Below are 13410 nucleotides of genomic sequence, written 5' to 3' on the forward strand. Positions count from 1 at the left end.
GTGCCCGGGTAAATACTTTTCGAAGTTGGACCTAGCAGATGCATACTTGCAGATACCGGTGGATGAAGACTCCCAGCGCGTTTTGGTGGTTAACACGCATCTTGGTTTGTATCGATTCAAACGACTGCCATTCGGGTGTGCATCCACCCCTGCATTGTTTCAGCAATATCTGCAAACTGTTTGTGCGTCGGTCCCTACTGCAGCAAACTATCTGGACGATATTGTGATCTCCGGAAAGACGGAAGAAGAACATTTAGCCAATCTCAGAACATTATTTCAGGTCTTGCGACAAACTGGTCTTCGCTTGCGGAAGGACAAATGTGTGTTTTTTTGCTCGTGACTTACCCTACCTGGGACATGTAATCAATGCCCAAGGCATACATCCCAGTCCAGAACACCTCCGTGCCAAACAAGACTTGCCTTCGCCGCAGAATTTGAAGCAGCTGCAGAGTGTGCTGCGAAAAATTAATTATTACAACAGATATGTGCGCCACACCTCTTCCATTTCAGCTCCGCTTCATCGCTTACGCCGTAAAGCTGTTCCGTCCGTCTGGACGACGGAATGCGAACGCGCCTTTCGCCAGTTGAAATCGGCGTTGCTTTCCAATACTTGCCTTACGCCGTTCGAACCCCAGAAGCCCCTTTTGTTGATGGTGGATGCATCGGATTTCGGGATCGATCGCACGATCGCCCTATTGCCTTTGCGTCCAAATTGCTCTCGTCTGCGCAAAGACATTATTCACAGATCGAGAAAGAAGCATTGGCGCTCGTATTTGGTGTTACAAAGTTTCATGAATTCTTGTATGGTCGTAACTTTACCATCATCCCAGACCACAAATCTTTGACATCGCTTTTCATCCGAACAAGCCTGTGCCTCCTCGTACAGCACAGAAATTCATTCGCTGGTCTATTTCCCTCTCGCAGTACCGCTACGATATCTTGTATCGGTCCACTGCTAAGCACGGAAACGCCGATGCGTTGTCCTGTTTGCCTGTTGCTGAGGATAGAGCATTCGATTCCTCCGAACTTGCTTGCATGTTCATTGATGCGGAAACCGATGACGTGGTCGAATCGTTTCCTATTGATTTTCGTCGTGTAGCTACAGCCACAGCTGCTGACTCTGTCCTTGCTACCGTTCTGCATTTTGTTGCTACGCAATGGCCCTTGTCAAAGTGACGGATCGGGGATCCATTGGTTCGCCGATTTTTTTCTCACAAGGAGAGACTTTTTGTACGACGTGGTGTTTTGCTGATGCGTTCTGATAATTATCAGTCCAGGATCGTGGTCCCACGTTCGTTACAGTCCTCTGTCTTACAGCTTCTCCACCAAGGACACCGGGGTCTAGTGAGAACGAAACAACTTCCTCGTCAGCACTGTACTTGGTTCGGAATCGATGCTGCGATTACGAATATGTGCTCTTCTTGCATGGCGTGTGCCGAACAACGATCTGCACCACCGCGGAAATTCTTTGCATGGCCAAAAGCCACTTCCCCTTGGCAACGCTTACACATCGATTTTGCTGGTCCATTCTGGAATGCTCGATGGTTGGTTGCGGTAGATTCATTCAGTAATTTTCCTTTTGTTGTCCGGATGTCTTCCACGATGTCATCTGCCACCATCCAAGCGTTATCTGCTATCTTTTACATTTAAGGTCTGCCACAGACTATTGTTTCCTACAATGGTGCACACTTCATGTCTGCAGAATTTCAGTCATTCTGCAAGGCCAATGGTATTCAACATCTAATGTCCGCGCCGTTTTCGCCACAGTCAGACGGTGCCGCTGACCGATTGGTCAGGACTTTCAAGTCACAGATGTTGAAGTTGAAAGAGTCGCATTCTCGCGTTATTGCTCTTTTTGTCCTCGTATCGCTCTCTGCCCCGAGATGGTCGCTCGCCGGCTGAGTTGCTCCACGGTTGTTCTCATCGACCCTTGATGTCTTTGCTACATCTGCCGCATCAGGTTCCTGTGCAGCGGTAGACGTCTGCTTTTGCTCCAGGCGACGTTGTCTGCAATCGTCACTATCGAGGTTCACGGCGTTGGCGTGAAGGGCGCATTCTTCGCTGCCTCGGCCGCGCTCTGTATCTGGTTTTGGGGGCCTCTGGTGAGGTGCATCGGCATCTCAATCAGCTGCGCCTCTGTCGTCGCACGGGTTCTGCCGCTCCCCGTCTGCTTTCAGCGACGGTGCCGTCCGGTCAGCGCCCTGAGGACCCATCTGCTGGCTCGCCTCAGTCCCAGGTGTTACCGACACTGCCTTCCATTTTGCCCCATTGAGACGCGCCGCCGCCGCCACCGCCGCCGGCGCCTGTTCTCCCGCCGGCGACGCCCGCAGTGGACGCGTCGCTGCAACCGCCGGGCGCATCCCTGGGTCACGCGCCGCTGATCACTTCCCGTGACCAGTTGTCCTCCGACATGGAACTCTTGCCCGCTCCGGACCATATGTCATCTTCGCCCGTCGGGTGCCCCGGCCTGATGGAGGTCGACCCTTCGGCCCCTCCTGTCTCTCTGCGGGTGCATACACCGCATGTTGGCGTGCACCCTGGAGCAGGTTTTCAGGCGTTTCCTGGCTCTCCGCGGACCGAATGGCAGGGTGCGGGTGGCACAGCTTCGCCTGTTGTTAGGCTTCCCACCTCGTCGCATACGTCAACATGGGGTCCTCCCCACGGCGGGCTGAAGCCTTATAACACAACCGTCCGCCGATTTGCGGGGGAGGAATGTGGTGTCACCGCCAGACACCACACTTGCTAGGTGGTAGCCTTAAAATCGGCCGCGGTCCGTTAGTATACGTCGGACCCGCGTGTCGCCACTATCAGAGATTGCAGACCGAGCGCCGCCACACGGCAGGTCTATAGAGCCTTCCTAGCACTCGCCCCAGTTGTACAACCGACTTTGCTAGCGATGGTTCACTGACAAAATACGCTCTCATTTGCCGAGACGATAGCTAGCATAGCCTTCAGCTACGTCATTTGCTACGACCTAGCAAGGCGCCATGTTCAGTTACTATAGATATTGTAAATAATGTACAGACAAGAGCTACGTTCAACATTAATGGACTAAAGTTAAGTATTCCACCAGCTACACCCTTTTTTTTCTAGTCTAAATTCCTTGTCCTGTTCCAGACCTTACGCCAGCCTGCGTGAGCTAAAACGCGTGCCTTTCGGCTTCCTCTATTAAGCCTGGGTTGGCTCTCCTGCCAATCCACAACACAAGGAACGTAAAATCAGTTCAGTTATAAAAGTCAATTTTATTAAGGTTGTATATTCGTGTTTTGATATTAAATTTTGGGCAGGAGAAAAGCCTTTCTATTTTCCAAAGAAGGTTATCTGTTGTAAAATTAAATGGTCTCCTGGCTACACCTAATAAAGCAAATTGTCTTATCACGTGGGTGTTGATCAGTGCATATAGCATTTGGCAATGAGGATAAAACTTGGTGCATTTTTCAGCATGGAGAATCCGGAGCCAGTCGGCATGACCCAGGCAGTGCTGACCCTGATACAGAATCTAAAAACCACCAATGAGAGGCTGGTGCAAGAGATGCAGAGGTTTCCGAGCGACAACGAGCGAACGATTGATTCACGGGTCCAGATACATGGCTCCTTCCGTGTATAGCGATTTTACGAATATGACGAGTGGGGCCTGAAGATGGCATCAGTGTAATGCCAAAACTGGTAGCAGCACATAGAAGTTCATAAAATAAAATAAATTTCTACAAATCATACGTCTGTTGTTAAATTATTGCATCAAGAATTTCATGCCAGCCGTCGTACCACGATCCATAATGCATGAACGAAGACCGTTGGAAGATTCCAGATCACATTATTCTGGGAGGCATAATGGATCAACACAAGTATGCGTCTATCTTTGGGGACCATGTCCACCCCTAAATGCAGTTTATCTTGACGTCAGCGCTATATCATCTACCAGCATGAAAATGCAACATGCAGCTCGCGGTATACGTGCGTGGTTCGAAGAGCGCCTGAATAAGTTTACTATATTCCCATGCCTACCGAACTCCTTTTATCAAAACCCAATCGCGAATCTGTGGGACCACCTCTGTGCGGCTGTTCGCACAGTGGATCCTGAACTGCGGAACTTGGTGCAGCTCCACGGCACTTGTGTCGTCAAGGTTCCACATCGCTGTCAGTACCTTACAGAAATTCATTGACTCTCTTCTTGAAGTTCCGCCTTGCAGACGATGGCTGTTCAGTCCTTTGACAAGTGGTCACTTTAGTGAGTTTGCGCCCTGTACTTATACTTATGTGATCCCTTTTCCCCTTAAATGGAACGTAGCGTCTTCAATGAATGGGGAAATAAATTATTATTTTCTGTCTCCATACCCAGAATGAATAATTCACATATCTCCTCACATCGTTGTTCATCAGCATAATGAAGGTCTTGCCTAAATTAACGCTCAACTCCAAGTTTCTAAATGTTTCTAACTTCTTTTTGAAAAATATGCTTTTCTGAAATCCAAACAATTTTAGTGAAACATCTTTTCCATCATACAAGTAAAGCCTTCAAAGTATGACCAGTTGTGGGAAACTGGGCCCACTTGCCAAAGACTCGGTTGTGAGGCTGTAGCCATATTGTTCAGTGGGCAGTTGGTATTTAGGAAGCTTTATGCATACACCCCCGTGTGGGGTTTGCTAGTGCCCCATCGGGCGCCTCCCCAGGTGGCGGATAGGGGAATACTCTCTAGATATGGAGGGTACTGGGGAAATAAAATACCCCAGGTGGACCAAAACTAGCACGGGCAGGAGAGGCTCGCTCAGCCGGGTGAAGGCAATCCTCCTAGCGGTAGAGTACCCAAAAATTAAGACTCCTGATCCTCCAGGTTTGGGGTTGTGCAGAATGCTACCAACCCACTCATAGCCGGCCGCGGTAGTCGTGCGGTTCTAGGCGCTTCAGTTCGGAAACGCGTGAATGCTACGGTCGCAGGTTCGAATCCTGCCTCGGGCATGGATGTATGTGATGTCCTTAGGTTAGTTAGGTTTAAGTACTAAGTTCTAGGGGACTGAAGACCTCAGATGTTAAGTCCCATAGTGATCAGAGCCAGCCAACCCACTCATATAAAAATACGAAACGGTCGGGATGTTCAACGCAAGCCTCGGAAACAGTGGAAGAAGCTCATAGAGCAGGCGTATGGTCAATAAGGCCCTTGCAACATGTAAAGTAAAGTAAAGTAAAGTTATGCATACACGAGCGACTAGTGAAAGAACATGACATCGCACGTGAGCCGTTGTGAGTTTTGAATATGATCCTGTATGTCTGTGAGGCGAAGCATTTTCTGTTTGTGGCTTCAAGTGAGTCGTTTTTCATCAGTCTCCATAATATTGGGAAAAGCAGAGTGTAGTGACCAGCAAGTGTCATAATCTGAGGTGGACATGGAATGCATTCATACAATGATGTAATTACTAATTATGCCAATGAGGACTTACGCATGGGGTGACTTTCTATGGTATCCTTATTGTCCCTACTGATTCAGGTCTGTAGGTGTAGGGCAAATGCCCCTTCAGGAGGTGATTTCAGAGTGAGAGGGAACCAAATTCATTGCTCTGATAGCAGGTACAACATGACGACCGTTTTTTGCTGGACACCTCCCAGCACATACATAAGTCGTTATACTAAACAGCCATTGTATAACGCTTAACGTAAGCTACGTAACAGTGATTTCCCGTTTTGTACCACTTACTCTCAGAACAACTGTCATTTGTCATCTGACTGCCGCTTCACCAGAATAGTGAGGTAGGGCATAACGGCCACTTCTGAGGCTGTCTGAATATACAGGGTGTTTCAAAAATGACCGGTATATTTGAAACGGCAATACAAACTAAACGAGCAGCGATAGAAATACACCGTTTGTTGAAATATGCTTGGGACAACAGTACATTTTCAGGCAGACAAACTTTCGAAATTACAGTAGTTACAATTGTCAACAACAGATGGCGCTGCGGTCTGGGAAACTCTATAGTACGATATTTTCCACATATCCACCATGCGTAGCAATAATATGGCGTAGTCTCTGAATGAAATTACCCGAAAACTTTGACAACGTGTCTGGCGGAATGGCTTCAGATGCAGATGCGATGTACTGCTTCAGCTGTTCAATTGTTTCTGGATTCTGGCGGTACACCTGGTCTTTCACGTGTCCCCACGGAAAGAAGTCACAGGGGTTCATGTCTGGCGAATAGAGAGGCCAATCCACGCCGCTTCCTGTATGTTTCGGATAGCCCAAAGCAATCACACGATCATCGAAATATTCATTCAGGAAATTAAAGACGTCGGCCGTGCGATGTATAAACCACGAGGTGTTCGCAGTGTCGTCTAAGGCAGTTTGTACCGCCACAAATTCACGAAGAATGTCCAGATAGCGTGATGCAGTAATCGTTTCAGATCTGAAAAATGGGCCAATGATTCCTTTGGAAGAAATGGCGGCCCAGACCAGTACTTTTTGAGGATGCAGGGACGATGGGACCGCAACATGGGGCTTCTCGGTTCCCCATATGCGCCAGTTCTGTTTATTGACGAAGCCGTCCAGGTAAAAATAAGCTTCGTCAGAAAACCAAATGCTGCCCACATGCATATCGCCGTCATCAATCCTGTGCACTATATCGTTAGCGAATGTCTCTCGTGCAGCAATGGTAGCGGCGCTGAGGGGTTGCCGCATTTGAATTTTGTATGGATAGAGGTGTAAACTCTGGCGCATGAGACGATACGTGGACGTTGGCGTCATTTGGACCGCAGCTGCAACACGGCGAACGGAAACCCGAGGCCTCTGTTGGATCACCTGCTGCACTAGCTGCGCGTTGCCTTCTGTGGTTGCCGTACGCGGTCGCCCTACCTTTCCAGCACGTTCATCCGTCACGTTCCCAGTCCGTTGAAATTTTGCAAACAGATCCTTTATTGTATCGCTTTTCGGTCCTTTGGTTACATTAAACCTCCGATGAAAACTTCGTCTTGTTGCAACAACACTGTGTTCTAGGCGGTGGAATTCCAACAACAGAAAAATCCTCTTTTCTAAGGAATAAACCATGTTGTCCACAGCACACTTGCACGTTGTGAACAGCACACGCTTACAGCAGAAAGACGACGTACAGAATGGCGCACCCACAGACTGCGTTGTCTTCTATATCTTTCACATCACTTGCAGCGCCATCTGTTGTTGAAAACTGTAACTACTGTAATTTCGAAAATTTGTCCGCCTGAAAATGTACTGTTGTCCCAAGCATATTGCAAAAAAATGTGTATTTCTATCGCTGCTCGTTTAGTTTTTATTGCCGTTTCAAATATACCGGTCATTTTTTAAACACCCTGTACTAGGCGCTGTCAGCAACCAATAAAATATTTTTCTGAATGAAGGTTGGTTTTATTCAGGATTCTGTTACACCATATTGTTCCTTGCTCTTTAGGCTACAAAACCCTGTTTTTCAACATTATCCCCTTTCAGTCCCACCGCCTTACGCCTTCTTACTGGGAAGGACTGTATTCTCGCGTGGTAACATCCTACTGGTGGACGTCGGGCGAACACCTTGCTGCATCAGTAACCGCCCCTTCATTCGCGTACTGCTTCCCTCCTGGTGCATCCTTCATTGGGTCAAACAGATGGAAGTAAGGAGCCGCGATATCTGGGCTGTAAGGTTAATCAGTAAGAACAGTGCAGTGAAGTTTTGAGAACTAATTTCTTGTCCACAGAGCTGTGAGAGGCCTTGCGTTTTCAGGGAGAAGGAGATCTTCGTTTGCATTTTTGTGCTGCCTAACCCGCTCAACTTGTTTTATTAATTTCCTGGGTGTAGCACAGTACACTTCCAAGTTGATCGTTTCCAGAGCTTCAGAAGACCATCCTCGTGAAATTACCGGCGGAGGGTGCGGCTTTGAGCCATTTCTTTGGATGACAGGCGGCGTAGTGCCATTCTATGGATTGCTGTTTTTAGTCTATGGAGGTGTTCGACAAAAATTGTCACAATCCGCCTCTCAACGCGCAAGCGTTGCCGCAGAGATGATCCTTCCTTGTTCTTTATGGTCTTCTGTTAGGCGGCGAGGAACACAGTGGTCAAAAACTTTTCAGTTCCCCAACTGGTGGACGAATGTGTCAGAATTACCAATAGCGACGTCTCACTGTGATCCGTCGAGCCCCTCTAATCAGAGTGTCCCCACTTCCGAACATTGCAGGAGCCACAAGTGAGGGCGGCCTGCCGGGACACGAGAGATCGAGCAGGTCTGCGTGAGTTCTTCTCTCTGATGACAGATGCCTCGCCCAACGAATCACTCATCTCCGTAGAGATTCTGCAAGAGTATGAATATCTGCGATACTGTGGTTTTCCGCCAAAAGAAACTCAATGAGATCCATCAGCTTGGAACGCTTCTCCGTTACAGACGGCGATTTGAAGAGTACGTGAAGCGCCGCCACCTATCGGAACTTCATAAAACTACAGAGGTCAAAGCAGGAATATTCCACATGTCCCATATCAAGTTCCACATTTTTTTCAAGGGTAACTGGTCGAGAAAAAAAGTCTTGTCTTAGGTATTAAACGCCCCTCGTCTTAAGGAGGAGGAAGAAACGAATCGAAACTTCACGGGTTGATAGGGTTGGGTTGTTTTTGTGAGAAGAGATCAAGCTGCGAGGTCATCGGTCGCGTCGGATAATGGAAGGACGGGGAAGAACGTCGGCCGTGCCCTTTCAAAGGAACCATCCCAGCATTTGCCTGGAGCGATTTCGGGAAATCACGGAAAACCTAAATCAGGATGGCCGGACTCATGATTGAACCGTCGTCCTCCCGAATGCGAGTGGTATATGATGGTATTTTAATGATTACAAAATCGAGTCATATTCACAAAGAACTTGGACGTATGATCCTAATTATCAGTATGACATTGGCATTGATGTGTTCACTGATTCGGTTGGGAGAAGTGTCACAAGCCGCTGTATGCTTCCCTGAGACCCCGGTTAGAGGTAATGGGATGGAGTTGACGTCCGAGCTGCTCCCAGATTGTGTTGGAGACATGTCTGGTATTTTGCTAGCCACAGCTCCCGTAACACAGACGGTTCATAGAGACACGAGCCATATGTGAACGAGTATTGTGCTGTTGGGAAATCACACGGCAAAACTGTCGCATGGGAAGTAACATACGCGGACACAGAATGCCCTTGGAGTACTGTTGTGCCCGCGGAGTTCCCTGAATCACAGCCAATCGCGATCTAAAGACATACCCTTTGGCTCGCCACATCATAATAATAGGAGTAACACTGCTTTGCCTCTCGCCTTTAGTCGTTAACGATTGTCGTCTGGGGTAGTGCAGCACCGCTTTTCGTCACTGAGCATAATGTTACGCCGTTCATCGGCAGGCTGTGCTTCCCAGTCACGCCACCACGCAGCGGTCTGTGTCGTGGTGTTAACGGCAGCCTACGCATGTTGCAGGATGATACAATCCTCGACGGCAGGCTCAGATGTGTATGAGTTACGATTAGAATGGTGTAGAATAAAGCGATTCTCGCTCGTGGTTGATAGATGTCGTCGGCCACAATTTTTATTAACCGTATACTGGTCCTCACGTTCCCATGCAGTTTAGTTTCTGTCCATTACCACATCCAGATTTCTCACAAGACTGGAGATTGAACGATTCGACCAGCCAGCCAGCCAAATGGAGACCCTCAATGAGGCCCCTTTCAGATTGCACCTGGTCCTGAAAATGATGTCTCACACAATTACGTAGCATTTCTGAAACCTTCACATACGTCTCTGTTCACACCCCTTATATACCATACAAGACATGGTAATAATACTGATCAGGAGCAAAACGTATACTTTCTTGGCGTTTCTAGCTGGTACAGAGTACTGAAAATCTAATAAAATGGTTCAAATGGCTCTGAGCACTATGGGACTACTTAAACCTAACTAACCTAAGGACAGCACACAACACCCAGCCATCACGAGGCAGAGAAAATCCCTGACCCCGCCGGGAATCGAACCCGGGAACCCGGGCGTGAAAATCTAATAATTTACATATGGTGTCGATGTGTACGAAATTACACAGTCATTTAAACTTGCCTTTAGCGAGCTTAAATTTTTATATGACAGTGGTTCAAATGGTTCTGAGCACTATGGGACTTCACATCTTAGGTCATCAGTAACCTAGAACTTAGAACTACTTAAACCTAACTAACCTAAGGACATAACACACATCCATGCCCGAGGCAGGATTCGATCCTGCGACCGTAGGAGTCCCACGGTTCCGGACTGCAGCGCCTAGAACCGCAAGACCACCGCGGCCGGCTTATATGACAGTGTATGGTGTGGGTTCCTGTAGTCATGTCCTAGTTCATCAACCACGGGCAGCGTATGAGTGGCCAAGTAAGTGGTCCCGACAGTCGGGAAACCAGTTACCTTGGAATAAGGCTGGGCATCTCGGACAAATTCTGAGTTGTGGTCACCTTTGTGCTCATACGGCAAAGACTACCAAATCCACCGGTTAGTCCCTCAGCCGTTATGGGTAAAACCCAATGGGACTCGGGGCAAGTAAGGCTTGCAACCTGCTTCCCTGGTACTTTAAATATGATGCTGGCAACAAACAGAGCAAAATGCCTCGGACCTTTGGAGGTGACGGAGTCCCACCTCTAACTGACAAACCAGGGACTCCTAAGATACGACTTGGCAAACAAATGGTAATGAGATGGGGAGCTATTAATATCAATGGGGGCTACTCTGGGAAGAAGGTAGAGCTGGCAGAGGCTGCAAGTAAGATGAGGCTGGACGTTTTAGCTGTTAGTGACATTCGGGTAAGGGGTGAGAAAGAAGAGGAAGTGGGAGAAAACAAGGTCTACCTGTCAGGAGTCAAAGCAAGAATAGCACAATGGGGTGTAGGGCTTTACATCAGGAAAGAAACGGAACCCAGCGTAGTTTCAATAAGGTATGCAAACGAACGACTAATGTGGATAGATTTGACAGTGTCTAGCAAGAAAATTATGATTGTGTCAGTATATTCGCATTGTGAAGGGACAGATGAAGATAAGATAGATAGTTTTTATGAGGCACTCAGTGATGTAGTTGTTTAAAGGACAAGGACAGTGTTCTGCTCATGGGTGATTTTAATGCCAGGATTGGAAATCGAACAGAAGGGTATGAAAAGGTTATGGGTAAATTTGGAGAGGATATGGAGGCCAACAGGAACGGGCAACAACTCTCGGGTGTCTGTGCCATGGGCTTAGTAATCACAAACTCCTTTTTTAAACATAATAACGTTCACCGGTATACTTGGGAAGGCAGGGGAACCAGATCTGTCCTTGACTATATAGTAACAGATCAGGAATTCAGGAATGCTGTGAGAGACACACGTGTATTCAGGGGATTGTTTGATGGCACTGATCATTATTTAATCTGCAGTGAAATTGGGATTGTGAGGCCGAAAATGCCGGAGGTCAGGTCCATGTGTAGGAGGATAACAGTGGAGAAACTTCGGGATAAGGAAATCAGACACAAGTACATAAAGGAAAGGTACCAGTTACTTGAATGTAGTCAATTACAGTCATTGGAAAAGGAATGGACAAGGTACAGGGACACAGTACTAGAAGTGGCTGAAGAATGTCTTGGAACAGTAGTGTGTAAAAGTAGGATGAAGCAAACAGCTTGGTGGAATGACACAGTCAAGGCAGCCTGTATAAGGAAAAAAAAAAGGCGTATCAAAAATGGCTACATACTAGAACTCAGGTAGACAGAGAAAGTTACGTTGAAGAAAGAAACAAAGCCAAACAGATAATTGCAGCATCCAAGAAGAAATCTTGGGAAGACTTTGGAAACAGGTTGGAGACTATGGGTAAAGCTGCTGGAAAACCATTCTGGAGTGTAATTAGCAGTCTTCGAAAGGGAGGTAAGAAGGAAATGACAAGTATTTTGGACAGGTCAGGAAAACTGCTGGTTAATCCTGTGGATGCCTTGGACAGATGGAGGAATTATTTTAAAGAGTTGCTCAATGTATGTGAAAATGCGATCAGTAATGTTTCAGATTTTGAGGTAGAATGGGATAGGAATGATGATGGAAATAGGATCACATTTGAGGAAGTGGAGAAAATGGTCAATAGATTGCAGTGCAATAAAGCAGCTGGGGTGGATGAAATTAAGTTGGAACTCATCAAATAAAGTGGAATATCAGGTCTTAAATGGGTACATAGTATAATTGAAATGGCTTGGGGCTCGGGACAGGTTCCATTAGACTGGACAAAAGCAGTAATCACACCAATCTTTAAACATGGAAACAGAAAAGATTGTAAAAACTACAGAGGTACCTCTTTAATCAGCGTTGTGGGTAAAATCTTCTCAGGTATTGTTGAAAGGAAAGTGCGAGTTTTAGTTGAGAACCAATTGGATGAAAATCAGTGTGGGTTTAGGCCTCTTAGATGTTGTCAGGACCAGATCTTTAGCTTACGGCAAATAATGGAGAAGTGCTATGAGTGGAACAGGGAATTGTATCTATGCTTTATAGATCTAGAGAAGACATATAACCGGGTTCCTAGGAGGAAGTAATTGTCTGTTCTACGAGATTATGGAATAGGAGTCTAACTTTAGCAAGCAATTAAAGGTCTTTACATGGATAGTCAGGCAGCAGATAGAGTTGACGGTAAATTGAGTTCATGGTTCAGAGTAGTTTCAGGGGTAAGACAAGGCTGCAACCTGTCTCCACTGTTGTCCATATTATTTATGGATCATATGTTGAAAACAGTAGACTGGCAGGGTGAGATTAAGATATGTGAACACAAAATAAGCAGTCTTGCATATGCGGATGACTTAGTTGTGATGGCAGACTCGATTGAAAGTTTGCAAAGTAATATTTCAGAGCTAGATCAGAAATGTAAGGACTATGGTATGAAGATTAGCATCTCCAAAACGAAAGTAATGTCAGTGGGAAAGAAATATAAACGGATTGAGTGCCAAATAGGAGGAACAAAGTTAGAACAGGTGGACGGTTTCAAGTACTTAGGATGTATATTCTCACAGGATGGCAACATAGTGAAAGAACTGGAAGCGAGGTGTAGCAAAGCTAATGCAGTGAGCGCTCAGCTACGATCTACTCTCTTCTGCAAGAAGGAAGTCAGTACCCAGACTAAGTTAGCTGAGCACCGTTCAATCTTTCGACCAACTTTGTTGTATGGGAGCGAAATCTGGGTGGATTCAGGTTACCTTATCAACAAGGTTGAGGTTACGGATATGAGAGTAGCTAGGATGATTGCAGGTACTAGTAGATGGGAACAATGGAAGGAGGGTGTCCAGAATGAGGAAATCAAAGAAAAACTGGGAATGAACTCTATAGACGTAGCAGTCAGGGCGAACAGGCTTAGATGGTGGGGTCATGTTACACGCATGGGAGAAACAAGGTTACCCAAGAGACTCATGGGTTCAGCAGTAGAGGGTAGGAGGAGTCGG

This window comes from Schistocerca nitens, chromosome 5 (genome assembly GCF_023898315.1).
Source record: "Schistocerca nitens isolate TAMUIC-IGC-003100 chromosome 5, iqSchNite1.1, whole genome shotgun sequence".
In the NCBI taxonomy this organism is placed as follows: domain Eukaryota; kingdom Metazoa; phylum Arthropoda; class Insecta; order Orthoptera; family Acrididae; genus Schistocerca; species Schistocerca nitens.